We start from the raw sequence: 17,194 nt of genomic DNA on the forward strand, positions 1-17,194 counted from the left end.
TATGGTGAGTGTATGGTCAGTGGGTGGGCAGTCGACCACCTGACCGCGTGCAGAGGTGTAACACCTTTACCCCAACAAACTCCCACTTAAAAGTGATGCATCGATAAATGAGTGCTACTAGCTAAACTACTAGTATACATAAGTAAATTGGTGAGAGACTCTCTTGACCTATGCCCCATGGCTTGCTCAATCGATCTACATGCAGCCATATTGGCTTTATTGATAGGCGAGCCAACTAATGAGGAGAAGTGTCACCTCTCAAAGACATGTAAGCAAGAGGAATGCTAAAGGCAAACGTGACATCACCGTCACTAGCATATGAGGCCATCGCTCTTGCATGTGTCAAAGCCTCATCTCCATCACGCATAGATCTTTGTTGCTACCTTGTACGTCCGAAACAACGGCATGTAATGTGCCATGTAAGACCACAATGCCAACAATGAAAGTATCAACAACTATGATACCGTTGTCTCTCACTCGAGTCATCACTATAGACTTTGAACTGTCACACATGTTTGCTACCATAAGTGAATGTTAGAGTGGGGGATCAACTCGCCCACTACACATCCATGAAAAACATGATCAATCCCATAAAAAATGATGCTCACATTTGCATAAAATAGCTCCAAAATTTACTATCTGGAGGCATACAATCTGGGACAAATAGCTCAATTGAGCATAAAGCGCATAACCATATATGCAACTAGTGAGAAAACACGCTCAAAATGCATCCCACAAGAAAATTGCATGCAAAGATCTGCCAGAAACCTATACAGCCAGTGTGTCTGCCTATAATCTGTAGCCACACGAGCATATGCTACTCTCACTCCTATGAGAGTGGATGGAAGAACATTAGACTATGTCCAAGCTGACAAAAACTTTCAAAGTGGGATTGAAACTCAACCACTACACCATCAGAGAGTAAAATTGTAGATACACATAAACCATGGCTAGAATCTGGGAAAAATTTGGCAAAGTTTTCCTTGAAAACTGAGTAAATACTTAAAAAATCTCACAAAAACCGCATAGAGCATGAACAAACACTTAGTGTCTCAGTAAACAAATCCACAAATGGTATGCATGCATTGCCAAAAGCCTATCAAATTGGTTCACTCTTGAACGAGTGGCTCTTAAAAAACTTCACAAAAACCACATAGAGCATGAACAAACACTTAGTGTCTAAGTAAAAAAAGTCCACAAATGGTATACATGCACTGCCAAAAGCCTATCAAACTGGTTCACCCTTGAAGGAGTGGCTAAAAACTCTTTGGAATGACCCAAATAGTCATACATGAGTAGTATATGTGCCACATAGTCTGCAATGAAAGAAAGCTAAAGGAAAATGTAACATTGAAAGTGCGCTCGTCTGCAGATGCGTGTGTGCGCAGTGCGGTACGGGAGAGGGAAGAAGAGAAGAAAAGTGCACGGTTGTGTGGGTGGAACAAACCTCTAGTATGAGAAGCCCCTTATTCATATATATACATATTGCATAAGGGGCTCCTCGTACTAGAGGTTTGCTCACCCACACAACCGTGTTCTCTTGCTGCGTCCCTTCCGCGCACTGCACGCACCCGCATATGAGAGCACTTTCAAATGGTATCAAAGACGTGGCAAATATCGTGGCACGGAAAAACCCCCCCTCTCCCTCTTACGTGAGCTTTCGACAACGACGATGGAGCTCGATCATCGGCGGCGATAGATCCGACAGGGAGAAGTCAGATCGAGCAGATCATGGATCTTGGAGCACACGGCATGTGAAACCCCTTTCAAGAAGAGGGAATCTTGAGGGGATTTCGAGATTCAACAGGGAATCACGGCAAGTCTACAGAGAGGAATAGAGCATCGGGTTGTCTGGAGGTTCTACAAAGAATAGAACTTTGGAAATTGAGCAACAGGAGCTTTGGAGCAGCTCAAAATTAAGCAAGGCAACCAAAGCTTTGGAGAACTTGAAGCCTATAGAAAATTGAGCCATCGAGAATCAAAGATTGGGGAAAATTGTGTGTGATTGTGTGATGACACACACACATACACACATTGAAATCTGCAAAACACTGCAGATCTAAGAATCACTATGGCAATGTTGGTTAAGCAAAAACGAGTGCAGAGCTTGCATCGAGTAGGGCAAGTGCAGAAATGCAGGGAATGGACAGGCATCCAGTCGCCCGGTCATCGGCAAAGGTGTAACGCCTTTACCCCAATATTTCTCCCTTGTGTGGGTAGTTCCTAGCCCATTGGTCACTCCCAACTCATAGTATGGTTCAATTTGTTGAGGTGGTTATACTCATCTAGGTGGATATACATTTGGTTTGCAATTTGGATTCACTATGAACATCAGAGTATTTTCAATCATCAAGGAATGATCACTTGTTGGATGAGGCATATATGGTGGCTCATGGGGGGAGGGTGTCACTGAATAATTATGTGACAATCATGTAAGTGCAATAGAATGGGTTACTAAATTTTATTTTTTCTCACATTTTCACATACAAAAGGATACCATAAAATGGCATCAGAAAAAAAAAAGATTCAATAGAAAAGGGTGTATTTTATTTCTAAAATTTCTACAAATAAAGAGTTTTAGAAATAGCCCTTAAACGCACATGATAATACACAATTTACACATAGTGAACACCCCCCCTTCCCCCCCCCCCCCCCCCCCCCCCCCCCCCCCCCCCCCCCTCGAGTACAATGGTTTCCTACTTGGCTCTGCTTTTTTCCATGGAGAATATGATTCTCCCCCATATGAAATGGTTTCTATAGCTATACCATGTAAGGTCCCTCCCTAAACCCTAAAGCCATTCAGAAATTTTTTTAGCCTAGAAAATAATTTAGAAAAGGCAAGACCGACAAAGAAGTCATGCAGACAACGATACTTTACTCCATAATGAAAAGACAAGGATATTTTAGATGAGAAATTACGTCGTCCCTATATTTTTCCTAAAAGATTAAGATGATTTTTATGCTTCTTCGTGAAGATCCGCGTGGGAATTGATCTAGATCGAGAACTAGGAGAAAAAGGGACTAACTTAATTGAAAGATAAAGTTAAGGGATAAGAACTAAGAAGAAAATTGGGGTCCAATAGCATTTGAGAAGAGAATTTGGGGTTCAATAGGAATTGAAAAGAGAATTGGGGTCCAATAGGAATTGAGAAGAAAAATTGGGGTCCAATAGGAATTGAGAAGAGAATTACACCCACCTTTTTTCTATATAAGCACCCCCTCTCCTTTGTATTTGACACACATATTGCTAAGCTACTTGCATACTTGCCATGCTCAAGACTATGCTTAAGTAACTCAAGGCTTCCATTAAACCTTGCTCTTGCTCTCTCCCTCTCTTGAAGGCCAAACCCTCAACTCTCTTCCTCTCTTGAAGGCTAAACCCTTGAGGGTTTTGTGAAGAAGCTCCTCTCTCCTTCCTCTTCACCATAAATCCCTTTCCTTCCTCCTTGACCCTCACATCTCTTCAAGAAGGACTTCAACCCCACATCCCTCTTGCTTAGAGGAGGTAATCTTCATTTCTAGTAGGTTTAATTAAATGTGTTTTAATACTAGGAAGGTTTATGTACATCATTTTAGGTTTAAGATTTAATGGAAACCTTGAAATTAGGGTAAGTGATAAGAGTATCTATGCATCATAAAGCTAAGCTTTAATGGTAACTTTGCACTTAGATGTAAGCTTTAACGATTACCTTGCATTTTTAGATTTTAAGCTTTAATGGAAACCTTGCAATTAGGGTAAGTGATAAGAGTATCTACACATCATAAAGTTAAGCTTCAAAGGTAGATTTGCACTCGTAAGCTAAGTTTTAATGGTAACTTTGCACTTAGATGTAAGCTTTAGCGATTACCTTGTATTTTTAGGTTTTAAGCTTTTATGGAAACCTTGCAATTAGGGTAAGTGATAAGAGTCTCTATGCATCATAAAGTTAAGCTTCAAAGGTAGATTTGCACTCGTAAGCTAAGATTTAAATGGTAACTTTGCACTTAGAAGTAAGATTTAGTGATTACCTTGCATTTTTAGGTTTTAAGCTTTAATGGAAACCTTGTAATTAGGGTAACTGATAAGAGTATCTATGCATAATAAAGCTAAGCTTCAAAGGTAGATTTGCACTCCTAAGCTAAGCTTTAATGGTAACTTTTCACTTAGATGTAAGTTTTAGTGATTACCTTGCATTTTTAGGTTTTAAGCTTTAATGGAAACCTTGCAATTAGGGTTAAGTGATAAGAGTATCTACGCATCATAAAGTTAAGCTTCAAAGATAGATTTTCTCCCTTAAGCTAAGCATTAATGGTAACTTTCCACTTAGGTGTAAGCCTTAGTGACTACCTTGTATTTTAGGTTTAAGCTTTAATGGAAAGCTCGAAAACTCATAAATTATAGAATGACATTCTAGCTTTTTAAAAATGGAAAGCTAGGTACCATAAGAAAAGAGTAGTTATCTAAGCTCGATAGAAGTAGTTCAATTTTTGGTATTGAAGAGTATTTCTAAAGTTTTCAATTTCAAGTTTGTTTGCAAATACGGGATGGGGGAGATAGGGGATAACTTCGCGGAATTGATCTCCATGTTGTTTGAACCGAAAACTCTACAAGCTTCCATGGAGATGCCCCATGGATGGCAAAGGATTGCAAACAAAAAACCTGGGAATCGACAAAAACGGGGATTGAACTTCAAAAGTTGGCATTTTCGAAGAGACATTAACCATCAAATGCCTATGGCAAAAACTCACTTGCATTTTCTAAATAAACTTGGCAGGTAGATAATTAAGGAAAGTAGGAATTAAGGTTGATAAATGAATGAACCTGGAAATTACCAACTAGGAGTTAAAAGGAATCTCGAGAGGTGATAGGGATAGCCCATTGCAAAACATAGATTAAACTAGGAGTTTTGAAGATTGTTTGGAAATGACCGGGAACCAAGATGGATCTTCCTGGAGTCAATTTGATTGAAAGGCCGGCCCATTGAGTGGATTCTCTTGGGGAACTTGTCGGAGATTGAACCTTTTTGGCTAGGGCAGCGTAACCGGCAAGTTGTTATACCTAGGTCATTCATGCCCGAGGGGTAAGGGATGAATGGGTTTGTTTTATTTTTGCACGGCCGGGTGAAGTACCTGCGTTATCTTATTGGAAATCGGCCATAATCCGGGTATGGCCTGATGCCAATGGTTGGATGAGAAGGTTATACTCAGGGAGGATGATGTGAATTTAATTAAGGAAATTTGTTCGACATGGTTGCTTAAAAAGGAACTGGAAAGGCTAGGAATATAGGGGCTATCCTATGCATCTATCACCAGATGGTGCTATACCTCTCGAAATAAAATGCTTAGGAAGGAATGATTAAATTACTTGATGAGACTTTCCCAAACACTTAATTCTGGGAATATTGTGAAGGTGTTGCCATTTTGATGGCTGTAACCGATTATCTTGGCCTGAATGGGGAGGTAAGATGAATTGGTTGAAACTAAATGTATTGCATGATTAGTAATAAAACTAGTTACAAGCTAATTATAGCAAATAAAGGAAAGAAAATGAATTAAAAGTTTCTAAATAAAGATCTGGTGGGAACAACCAGATGAATTTCCCTGAACGAGGGTATGCAACAGATTGCATGCTGCTTGTTGTTTGATGATGTCTGATAGACTACTGTCTTCCTGATTTTGTAGTAGTTAAGTACTACCTTGGGAAGGGATTTTCATGAAATGGTTCGGTGGCTAGGCGGATCCGGAGGGTCAGATGGCCGGATGTTGATTTAAAAATTTTATGTTAAGCGTTAGGACTACGTGGGATAAAAATGGGTAATCGGGGACGAGCGAGACCAGGTAGGATTGTAAGATCCCTCTTCTTAGGGGAAAGTGATAACTGCCGTGCCTGCTTGTTAGGAAAAAGGGGTTATCACCATGAACTAAGGGAGAACAAGAAATCAAGAGCAGATCCTCAAGTTAAAGATCAAGAGATTCAAGACTAAGGACCACGATTTTGGGTGCGGAAATCTGTCAAGGACAGATTGATTATGAGAAATGGATAGAATCATTGAATGAAGGGATGTACCCCCTTGGGTTGGCAATCGAGATAGGTCGGAGTCCTGTCTGAGTGTCGGTCCCATGTGGGAGGGATACCTGCAGATATATCTACGTCATTCCCTAGAACGGTCTGGAGGACTGAGGGAGCTGAGTAGGGTGGAGTCTGGGTATGGCCCTCACATTGGGATGGCGTTCGAGATAGGCCGGAGTCCTGTCTGAGTGTCGGTCCAAGTGGGAGGGATACCTGCAGATAGATCTACGTCATTCCTTGGAATGGTCTGGAGGACTGAGGGAGGTGAGTAGGGTTGAGTCTGGGTATGGCCCTCACATACCATAAGCATCACTAGGCTCTTCATAGTACATTGAAATAGGCACTAGAGCTTGATTTTCTTGAGACTCAATTGGCCGAGTGAAATGAACAACAACTCAATCGTCCTTGGGAATTGGTGGTTGTTGTGTTGGCCCTTGGAACAATAGTGTTTTGCCCCACTAGATATCTTGGTAGTGGTGGTTGGCTCATGGGTGGAGGGTTGTAAGGTCGTTCTCTCACCAAATTTTGATTGTAATAACACTCATTAGTTTCAAGATTTGCCCATTTCTTTTCAATAGCACACCATTATTTTGGTATTGTAGGTTTTGGATGCATGTAGCACTTGATGAGGATTATTGCCCCCACAAAATGTCACACTTCCTTGTTTGAGGTTATTTGACATTCTGTGCTTGTATGAAAACATGATGCATCCTTCTTACTATCTCCTCCAGTGATTTTTTCTATATTAGCTACCTATTGTGTAGCATTTGTTCTTTTAGTTGTAGTCTCACTTGCTGTAAGCTAGTTTTAATGGTCTAAGTGTTATTTTCTTTTGTCACATCGCCATAAGCTTTCCACCTATCCACAAGATACATTAAAGCTTCTTTTGTCACTCCCTTTGGAGAATTGAAACCCTTCAAATGGATTCTTTTTAAGCTTTTTTTGAAGAACTTCAATGAATAGCACCAACAATTTGCCTTGGTGTGATACCCCTCTAGATGGGCATCTCTTGAGGTATTGCTTAAATTTTAAGAAAGCGTCTCTCACCTTCTCGTCGTTTCTCTATTTGATTGCATATATCTATAAAACAATGTTATGCTTGATTCCCCGTTTAGAAAATTCTTTCACAAATTTCATCAATAGATTCTCCATTGTGCCAAAGGCATCTCAATTTAGTTTTTGAAAGCATGTCAAAGCTATTCCTTGAAGTGTCAATCAAAATCCTATACTCTTGGAGGGAATCCTATGGAACTCTTCTCATTACTTTTCTACTTACCCATCCCCAAATTGTGATCATCTTGACCTATTCCCTTCTTGTTACAATGGTATATCCTCTTGGTTGGCTAATTTAATTGGTATTTTGGCTCCATAGACAACAATCTTGGAAGTTTGTGACCCCTGAGTCCCCAAAACACGTGTATGCTCTCTAGGCTCATTGAACATGTTCTTATCACAATTAGACTCTCTAATCCATGTGGGTCAGTCTCAAATTTACCTAGTGAGCTTACGCTTGGCTAAAGTAGTAGAGAGAGATCAGAGTTCCCATATAAGTGTACACTTCTATCTCATTTGGTCCAACAATACTGTACTCTCTCCCATACTTGTCTACGAGTAGGACTTGCAATAGTTGTGCATTTATGTATGTAAACAAGTACAAGTTTTTATGGCCTAATAGCTACATAGGATTAGGCAAAGTACCCTCACCTGGGGAGAAATCCTATATGCACCATGTGACCACAACCTCTACAAACACCGCACAGCGGCGTACACTGATTTTGGAGGTGCCTGGTCCTTGGAATCCTATGTGCATAATAGACAACGATCCTATCTGCCCCGTGTGACCACACCCTCTACAAACACCGCACGGCTACATACACTGATTTTGGAGGTGCTCGGCACTGCAAATCCTATGTGCACAACAGACATCAATTATGTAAGCCCCGTGTGACCACACTCTCTACAAACACTGCACGGTGGTGTCCGTTGATTCTGGAGGTGCAACACTGCAAGCCCTTCCTCACAATGTGTATCACCTGGTATCCATCTCAAAATTTGAGGGTCTTTTGAGAGGTGTCCAAGGATCCATTTCCCCCACAAAAGTAGTTCATAGCACAATACAAAAGCAAGGTGAAGCCCTCAAACAAACAAGCATCCATTTCCCTCACAAAAGTATCTCGCAGCACAATACAAAAGCAAGGTGAAGCCCTAAAACTTCGTCCATGCACCAGTTTCAGCCTCGGAGACAACAACCTCCTAGCAAGGAAGTAATAATCTCGACATACATTTTTGACAAGGCAATTTTAGAATCAAAGTAGGAAATTAACATTGAGTAATTAAGCATGCACGATCGCATCCATTAAACAATAGTGATGAAGGGCTTTGAGTTTGGTCAACTAGCAGCGATAATGCCAAGGTTAGCATTTTCATGAACTTGAGCACAACGGTGCAGTAGTGATGGGTGTTAGAGGTGATGCCAAAAGACACAATGGCCCTGTTCAAATGAAGATTGCAGCCGACTATCAATGATCCCATTATGCTCTTTGACATAAGCATACTTGTTTGAGAGTCTTATGTATATAAAAGCTTCTTGAATGTGAGATGCACATTGCGAAGTTAAATTTTGGTTTCATCAAGTGGAAAATAGGGTTTGTTGTTTACAAGACTTAAGGATTTAGACGATTGAGCTTCAACAGGTTATGATCTCAAGTGTGTGTGTGTGTGTGTGTGTGTGTGTGTGTGTGTGAGAGAGAGAGAGAGAGAGAGAGAGAGAGAGAGAGAGAGAGAGAGAGAGAGAGGAATGACTACACTACAACCTTTTCTCATGGTGTGTTCTGACCAGCATTGCACCATCCAAACCTTTGCATTGCTCTATATTTTTTTGTCAACCCATCCAGCTGTTGGTGTCCACCAAACTATTACATTGATAAGATTGTCATAACTTTCTCTGGGCAAGGGATTTGTTCATGCATAAAGCATCAAAAGTGGCATGGACTCCCTCTCTTGATCTCAAAGCCTATACTTAGGCTGGAGGCTTCAAGTTGTTTTATCCCACTTGGAAAGCTAATGACCCTTCTGCCCCTCTCCAATCACCCTTAACAAAAGATGACAAAAGACGGAAGGAGGACCTCACTAGGAAGCAATGGAAATTCATATTTGGTTCTATCTGGTCCCCCTCCATTGATCCCAATAAGTATATTCTACAGTAATTAATACTCTACAAGGCAATATGGATTGGGAAGAGGATGGTTCAAGCTAACACATGGAATGGGAGATGTTGCAAATGGCAACAAGATATCAAGGATATTTTTTACCTTTTTCTTAATTGTCAAGCTAATAAGGCAATTATATATAGCCCCTCTGGTTGAAGTCCTCGGGTTCACTCGTGGAAAACATTTTATTTTAGGAGATTATGTGGGCTACCTTAGTCTTTTCTTGGAACAAAGCTAGGGTTGAAATTCTTTGGGTTATATGGTGTCAAAGGAATTATTCGATATCCTAACAAAATGTTTCATTGGGAGGTATTTGTTTGGATCTAAGGGGTGGTACCTCTCTTTTAATGGCTCCATGCTTACTAGTATCAGGACCGACGTGCATGTGCTACACTTGACATGTACATCAATGAGCCATTGATCACATACTATGTGCTACCTTTGTTTCAGCCTAAAAAGAAAACTCGAGAGGTGGCCTCTACCTATTTCGATATTGATGATGAGTAACCCCCTTTGACGACTAGTGAGGCTCCACTCCTCTCCTTTGATGACTGGTGAGGCTCCACACATTGACATTGCTTTCATGTTTTTTTCTTTCATTTTTTGTGAGGCATCTTTTCTAAGAGGATCAATATGTCGTGTCTTGCTAGAGCATGGCCGTTCTAACTTTGCATCTACAAACATGTTGTGCACAACACTTTGCAGCTCATTCATGAAAGATATGTGTCTAGTCTCTCACTGAAATGACTTTAGTGTAATCAACACTTTGTCATCTTGCACCTCAGATACATGCATACGATAGACCAAGTATAAATTGTGTTTATCACATGCATTCAAGGACTATTTTATAAAATCCTTACCTGTGAATTTTTGACAAATAAAATACACCCTTTTCCAATTCAATCTATAGATTGTTTTCTCAATTCCATTTTATGGAACCCTTCTGTATGTGAAAATGTGAAAAAAATTTGAAATTTAATAACTCCTTCTGATGCACTCACGTGATTGTCACATAATTATTAAGTGATCTCCCTGAGCTGCAGAGCAAGTGGGAGAACAACTCAACCACTACCAAAGCTCAAATCTGGCTTCTTGTAACTTGTAGCCATAGGAGCATACATCTCATACACACTCCTAAGAGTGGGTACGTGAACACCTATCTATGTCCAAAACAACCATATGCATGTCAATGTGGGAGCAAAGTTGACCACAACAAGAGGGAATCACCATTTCAATTCAATGACTGTAAATGCATCAAAAGAGTGCATAGCAATCAAGCAAAAACTATAGCAAGAAATCTAGGAAAAATAGATAGACAAAGTCTTCCCTACAAAATGAGCAAACTCTCAATCCAATGACTATAAATGCATCAAAAAAGTGTATGAAAATCATGCCAAAACTATAGCAAGAAATCTAGGAAAAATCGATGGATAGAGTCTCTTCTACAAAATGAGCAAAATCTCAATGCAAACTCTCAAAATAAACCACATCCAAGATGCTAAAACGGCTCCACAATGTGCATACAATGGCAATTTTCACTCAATGTACACAAATGGAGTGACCGTGCATAAACAAGCGCTAGAACCCATATGCAAATTGCCATCAATGACCATAAACCAAAGCACTGAATCAATGTCAAAACGTCCTGCAAAACCCTTTACATGAGCCAATGCGCATTGCCTATGATGAATTCGCTCTTGAATCATGAGACTCCACAAGAGTGAATACATCCACCAAATGTTCTCAACTTATGTAGATATTTTCTTTAAAATTTTCAACCCACACTCTCTTCACTGAGAGAAAACTATAAATTCACAAAACAAGTGAATAACCAAAATCAATCCAAGCTCTCTCGATGTACCAAATCAACTCCAAAATCACTCTAAATCACCAAAATATGCATGCATAGCTTGCATAGATCAATCTATAACTTTCAGAACACCTTGCAACTAGTCAGCCGATGTTTTTGAAAACGTAGAGAATTTGTAAAAATGTTCTTTTTTTAAGTTGTAGATCGCAGAAAAATGGTAAGGAGTCACGGGAATGGGCATGCAATGAAGCTATTTTTACATATCAAAACAAATTTGTAAAAATTTAATGTTGTCTACCCTTGACCTATAGGTAGTTTGCCAAATGTACAACAAAATCATTGCGGAGTTTGGAAAAACTTTCAACTAGAAAGTTCTAGACCATGGAATTTTTTGCAAGGATTGTGAGAACTAAACTGAAAAATTCCTTTTTGCTTAGTCAAATCTCTATTGCAAAATAGTACTGGAAATTCTACAATTGTACAAATGATGGGCCGTCAAATGCCTTTGGTGCAGCTAGCCCCGAGGTAAGAGGCACACTGCCTTTACCCCGACAAAAAATTTTCCATGAAAGCAACAACCAAAAGGTGGAAATCAAAGCAAATGTGAAGTCCAAGAGGAATGCCACTATGCACCATCATGAACAACAAAAGGTTGAGCAAGTTTGGGCTTTAAAGTTGTAGATGGTAGCAAAAAATATCAAATTGAATCTTCTAGTTAGGGGCATAACAAATGGGTGGAATGTTATCCATAGACAACAACGGATGGTTCCTATGAAGGTACTTCAAGAACAAGGGTTCTATGAGGACAACATACATATTTGACTACCTAAGTTTAACCACCGATAACCTCCTCAACAGATGCGAACATATCCAAGTACAACGTCAAGCACACCGACACTTAAGTACAAATGGAGAGTCAAAGAGAAGGAGTTGTCATCAAAGTCAACCAAGCACCATGGCAACAAACTTGAGAAGGAGAAAACAATGACAGCTTAGGTATGTCAAAATAAGAAAAGGATTCCAAATTGGTCACTCATCTTCCTTCTTTAGGGTATGAGATTGCTTATTATTGAAAATGTCTTTGATACAAGCTCAAGAATTTGAAGTTAAGCCACTAGGATGCAAAAACATCCTATGCCATAGTGAAAGTCAAGTACCTAAGCCAATAAATGAGCAAGGAACTAGTTTCAAAGATTCAAGTAATATTTTCTTTGGTCTAGAGTCTTAGATATTCTAGGTTTAGCTCAAGCTAGTAGAGTTGAGCATATCAGATTTGTGTCTCTCATCTTAGTATAGGTGAGCATAAGAGCCAAATTCTATGTATTTTAAGTCTAGGAGTGAAGCAGAAGAGTCCAAAAGACACTGATACACTTAGCAATGTGAGATATACCATACATATGCTTCTACATCAAAAACCCTTCTGGGAAAAGTGGAAGCTATTGAGACATCCTTTGATGTCACATGTGCTATGTTTATTCCTTGAAGCACCCATCAACTCTATCATTGTATCGCGTGCCTTTCTTGAAAATTCTCTTGTTTCATATAATGTGTTCCATAATTAGCACTTGCAGTATGAACTCTTGTTTTGTTTCTCCCACACAGTCACATGCATAAGCAGGTCCTTGAATGTCTAATGCTCAACTTAAATATGACCATATACCAAAGGCATTTTTTTCCCACTAGGTTTTTTGGTCATCTAGATTTTGAAACGTAATATAGAAAATGTCACCACTATCCTCTTGTACATATTTCTTCTACATGGTATACATGAATAAGGAGGCTTACCACAAGTTCTCAATGGAAAAAGAATTGGATATGAGACATATTCTTCAGCTATGCTTTACCAAGAGTAGACCGAGGCTTTAGACGGAGGCTTCAAGTTGAACAACACCACTCCATCAAGGAGAATGGGAAGCAGATGAAGAAGTAAATGAGGTCAAGTCAAAGGCTAGGGAGTTCATTTTGGAGAGTGCCAAACCATGCATACTTCCTATATGAGATCTACAAAGTTCTCATAAAGGGTACCAATAGGTTTCAAATATATCACTGAAAAAGTCCAAGCCCAAAAAAAATTCATTTTGTTCATAAACGGGGAATATCTCATTCCAAAGTACTAGCACATATTTGATAATTCCGCTCATCAAATCTGAACACAATTCTAAAGTCTTTCATTTTGTTTTGGGGGCCTACATCTGGTGATAAAGGATGAGGAGAACGCACGGAGAAGCACACAACTATGCCATAGCTTGAAGAAATTGTTACCATATACATGTGGTAGTGATGTGTGTGAACACACTAGGACCGCCGGGGCATTTTTTCCCTCTTTAGGAGGTTTTCTCCCCCGTGCATTGTATATACGCCCATCACTCTAGGGCTATCTATCTTTCCATTGCACACTAAGTAACACACTCTCTATTGTGTGCCTTGAGCTTCCTTCGTCTTCTCCAAGTTGTGTATGTTTCTCTGCAACCCTAATTCCAACAATTGGTATCAAAGCAGATCAAAGCAGGTTGCGTTCTCTCGGACTTAGTCGTGAGCTGCTCCAGTACACGCCTGCTCACTTTCTTCGATGTCAATGAAGTTTGGCGAGCGTTCACAGGTCAAAAAATATATTGGGAGTGCTTGTAAAGCTTAGTCTACTCAAATTTTTGATTCGGACTCATTTCGGCCTCCGTTTCCACTACAGAAAGGTCTGCACAGGCAATTTCGTCATTTTGTGCAGAATTTCTGTTAGTGTTGTTTTCTGTATAACAGGTGCCTTACAATCTTCTACCATTTGTGCTATATAGCATGTGTTGGTCCCGCTCCATTTCTCCTCTTCGCGGGCAGTTTTCACATCAGGTGCAGCATTTACCACGGCTGACAACAACACATACCAGATTCTTACCAGACTTTTGCTAGTACTTGGAGACTTATGAACCAAGGAAATCCAGAAGCTGTCAAGTTTGATGCATTATGCACATTGCTATTGCAAGAGTCACTTTCCAAAAAAAAAAAGACTAGACAGTGTGCAGTTGAATAGGCTTTTATTGCTTCTCAAAGAAAGGGCAGTAACAGCAATGCAAACACTTCTTATGGTTCTGATGCGAGTGGCAAAACTTCTGTTCCCAATGCTTCTGCTGGCAGGACTTCGTCTGGAAATTTTGGTGATAAGGGCAAAAAGAAGATGCGTTGCCATTATTGTAGAGCTAATTATCACTTGATCAAGCAGTGTCCTATGTTGAAGGCCAAAGAGGCTAAGAAGAAAGAGGGTGGTTCCACTGCAAATGCTGGTTCCACTACAAATGTAGCCATTGTTGAGTGTTTTGCAAAAGGAGACTGTGATGTTGGTGTTGATGCAAAATGGGCTTTTAGTACAGAGTGCACTTACAATCCTGTTGTCCATGATGCATGCATGTTAGTTGTTGTAGATTCACATGTGTGGTATTTCGATAGTGGTGCTACAAAGCACATTACCTCACATCATGAATTGTTCACCTCTCTCGAGTCTGTCCCTCATGGGAATTCAGTCACTTGTGCCAACAATGCCTCTTATCCGATTCAGGGAGTTGGAAAGATTGTGCTTACTACTGCTAGTGGCAGTTCTTTCACACTTGTTGATGCACTTTATGTACATGGGATCAAGAAGAATCTTTTGTCTATATCTGCACTTGCTAGACTTAGACTTGTAGTCAAATTTGTGGATGACAGATGTACAGTTCATGATCTCAGTTTTGGTGAGGAAATCGTTGCATCTGGGGTTTTGTGCCATGGGCTATATAAGCTCACTTTGTAAGCTAATATGTGCCATTTGGAAACTTGTTTAAGACCAAGAAAGGACCTTTCCACTTGATTTGAAATTTCTTTTGAAAAGTGCTATCAAGATTAGTATTGTAATGAAGCACCATGTCACCCTTCTTGATGTCCTTGTCCTTCACCTTCTCATTTGCCTTTACTTGATTGTATTCAAGACCTGCTCATAATGCTCAAAAGCCAACAACCTATCCAAGCGTACCCATACCACCATCACACTGCTTAAACTGTATACCCAAGTAAAGATGCAACAGTCCCAAATCTTTCATCTTGAAAGTAGCATTCAAAAATTAGCCTTGAATTCAGCAATACGTCTCTCATTTGATCCAATGATCAGCAAATCATCTACATGAAGAACCACAATAAGAAGTACATCACCCTCACACTTTACATACAGTGTGCTTTCTATTGGACTGTTATGAAAGCCTTGTTTGACCAAATGAGTGTCAGCTTTCTCATACCAAGCATGAGGAGATTGCTTCAACCTATACAAAGCCTTGTTACATTTGCACACTTTGTCCTCTTGTCCTTTCTTGACAAAACCGCGAGGCTGCATTACATAAACTTCCTCAAATATGTCACCATTCAAGAAAGCAGTAAAAATGTCTGATTGATGTACATCCCAACCAAAATGAGCTGCCAATGCACATAGAAAACGCACAGTAGTCATACGACAAGTGGGAGCAAAAGTCTCTTCATAATCTATGCCTTTTTGTTGTGCATAACGCTTTGCAACAAGTCGAGCCTTATGGCAATCGATCTCACCATCCGGCTTGCGTTTCAACTTGTAAACCCACTTTGTACCAATGGCCTTTTTGCCAGGACGTAAATCACATAAAGTCCATGTGTCATTTTCTATAAGTGCATCGTATTCTGATTGCATGGCAGCCATCCAATTTTTTGAATTCTGTGCTTCATCAAAAGACAGAGGTTCTTCAACATCATGTAAGATAGACACATCCAAAGCATAACAATCTCATGCATAAGATGCATGGCAAGAGCCTGAATGAGTATGACTAGACAAAGGTGCATCCAATTTACTGTCACGCAATGTATGCAACAACCATTTTGGCATACCTCTAGCCTACTCATTTTCAGCCCTTTCCTCATCAAGTACATCATGTACATCTGCATCAGTAATAGGCTGATCTATAACATTTTCAGAAACCCCCATAGGCTGTATATTTGCCTCATTTGAATTTACATTCGTATTTCCACCACTGAAAAGAGGCAACAAAGTGTCATAAATGTCCTATGAGCTTACATTATTGTCTCTAGTTACATGACAACAAGGGCTGAACCAAATCTTCCACAAACACTACATCCCATGAAACCAGAATACACTTTGTTTGCGGATTATATAACCCGTAACCTTTGCTTTTAGCACTATAACCAACAAAAATACATTTGGCAACCTTATCATCCAATTTTCTATGCTATGTTTGTGGCACCAAAGCATATGCCAAACAGCCAAAAACACGCATGTGCTCAATAGAAGGCTTTCTGGAGCAAAAGAAACAAAAGTTAGGCTAAGAATCTTATTACGAACATCAACGTCTTTTGTAATGCCACATGCTTCAAGATGTAAGCATCGCCTTCAAGATGAAAGAATAGGTGACTGAACTTGTGGAGGTGCACTTGCTAAAATAGCCTAGATCTTTGATTGATTCTCTGGAAATTGTGTGAATTAAATAAGAGGAGCAGTGTTGTACCTTTCACCTCATATCGTCTCTTATTCTGGAGGCCTCATATAATCTCTCCTCAAAGCTTTTACCAAAACCTCCACGACCTAGCAAGATAAATGAAATTTGGCATTAAGGGATGTGTGGAGGAAAAAAATTGCAAACAGTAAATTTTAAAGATGGAAGAAGATGCATCTCGTGCATTGAGATGCTTATGTCCATTTTAAAATAATAAAAAAACCATACAAACGTATAGGGTGGAGTTGGCACCGTTCTCCACATCAATAATAATACCATAGGGAATGTGCCCTTCCCCCGCCACTCTTATCCCCTTCACTGTTGAAGGGGGACTTAAGCTTCTCCTCCAGTGTTGGAAGGACTTTCTTATTTCAAAAATCTTTCAGCTGCACGAGGAAGAACACAAATGTTACCGTTGATTTATGTTGGCTTGTGATATTCTAAATTGCCATGACGTGGTGTACTCTCGAAGTAACCCCTCGTTGGACCTCACAAAAGCTCTTCAATCCTTGTCACATACATCTACAATATTTTCAATAAGTTTGATGTGGATCGATCACCAAATGTTCCTTTCGTTGTTCCACCACCAAGCCACTAGTATGTGCATTGATGACATACCCCATCCAAGCACAAA

The 17,194-nt window shown here is 39.9% G+C and overlaps 1 protein-coding gene across 3 annotated transcripts in view; it reads right to left on the bottom strand.

The window, feature by feature from the left end:
- LOC147430067 (esterase/lipase/thioesterase family protein) overlaps nucleotides 1-17,194 on the bottom strand; it is a 106,709-nt gene that overhangs the window by 31,366 nt on the left and 58,149 nt on the right. Inside the window, exon 3 of one of the 3 annotated variants that reach the window (XM_086496256.1) lies at nucleotides 16,573-16,649. The exons of the other annotated variants lie outside the window; for them this stretch is intronic. The gene's annotated coding sequence lies outside the window, so the exon portion shown is untranslated. The remainder of the gene's footprint in view (nucleotides 1-16,572; nucleotides 16,650-17,194) is intronic. 3 annotated transcript variants of the gene reach the window in all.

This window comes from Adiantum capillus-veneris, chromosome 22, assembly GCF_014529385.1.
Source record: "Adiantum capillus-veneris isolate H3 chromosome 22, ASM1452938v2, whole genome shotgun sequence".
NCBI classification, from domain to species: Eukaryota; Viridiplantae; Streptophyta; class Polypodiopsida; order Polypodiales; family Pteridaceae; genus Adiantum; species Adiantum capillus-veneris.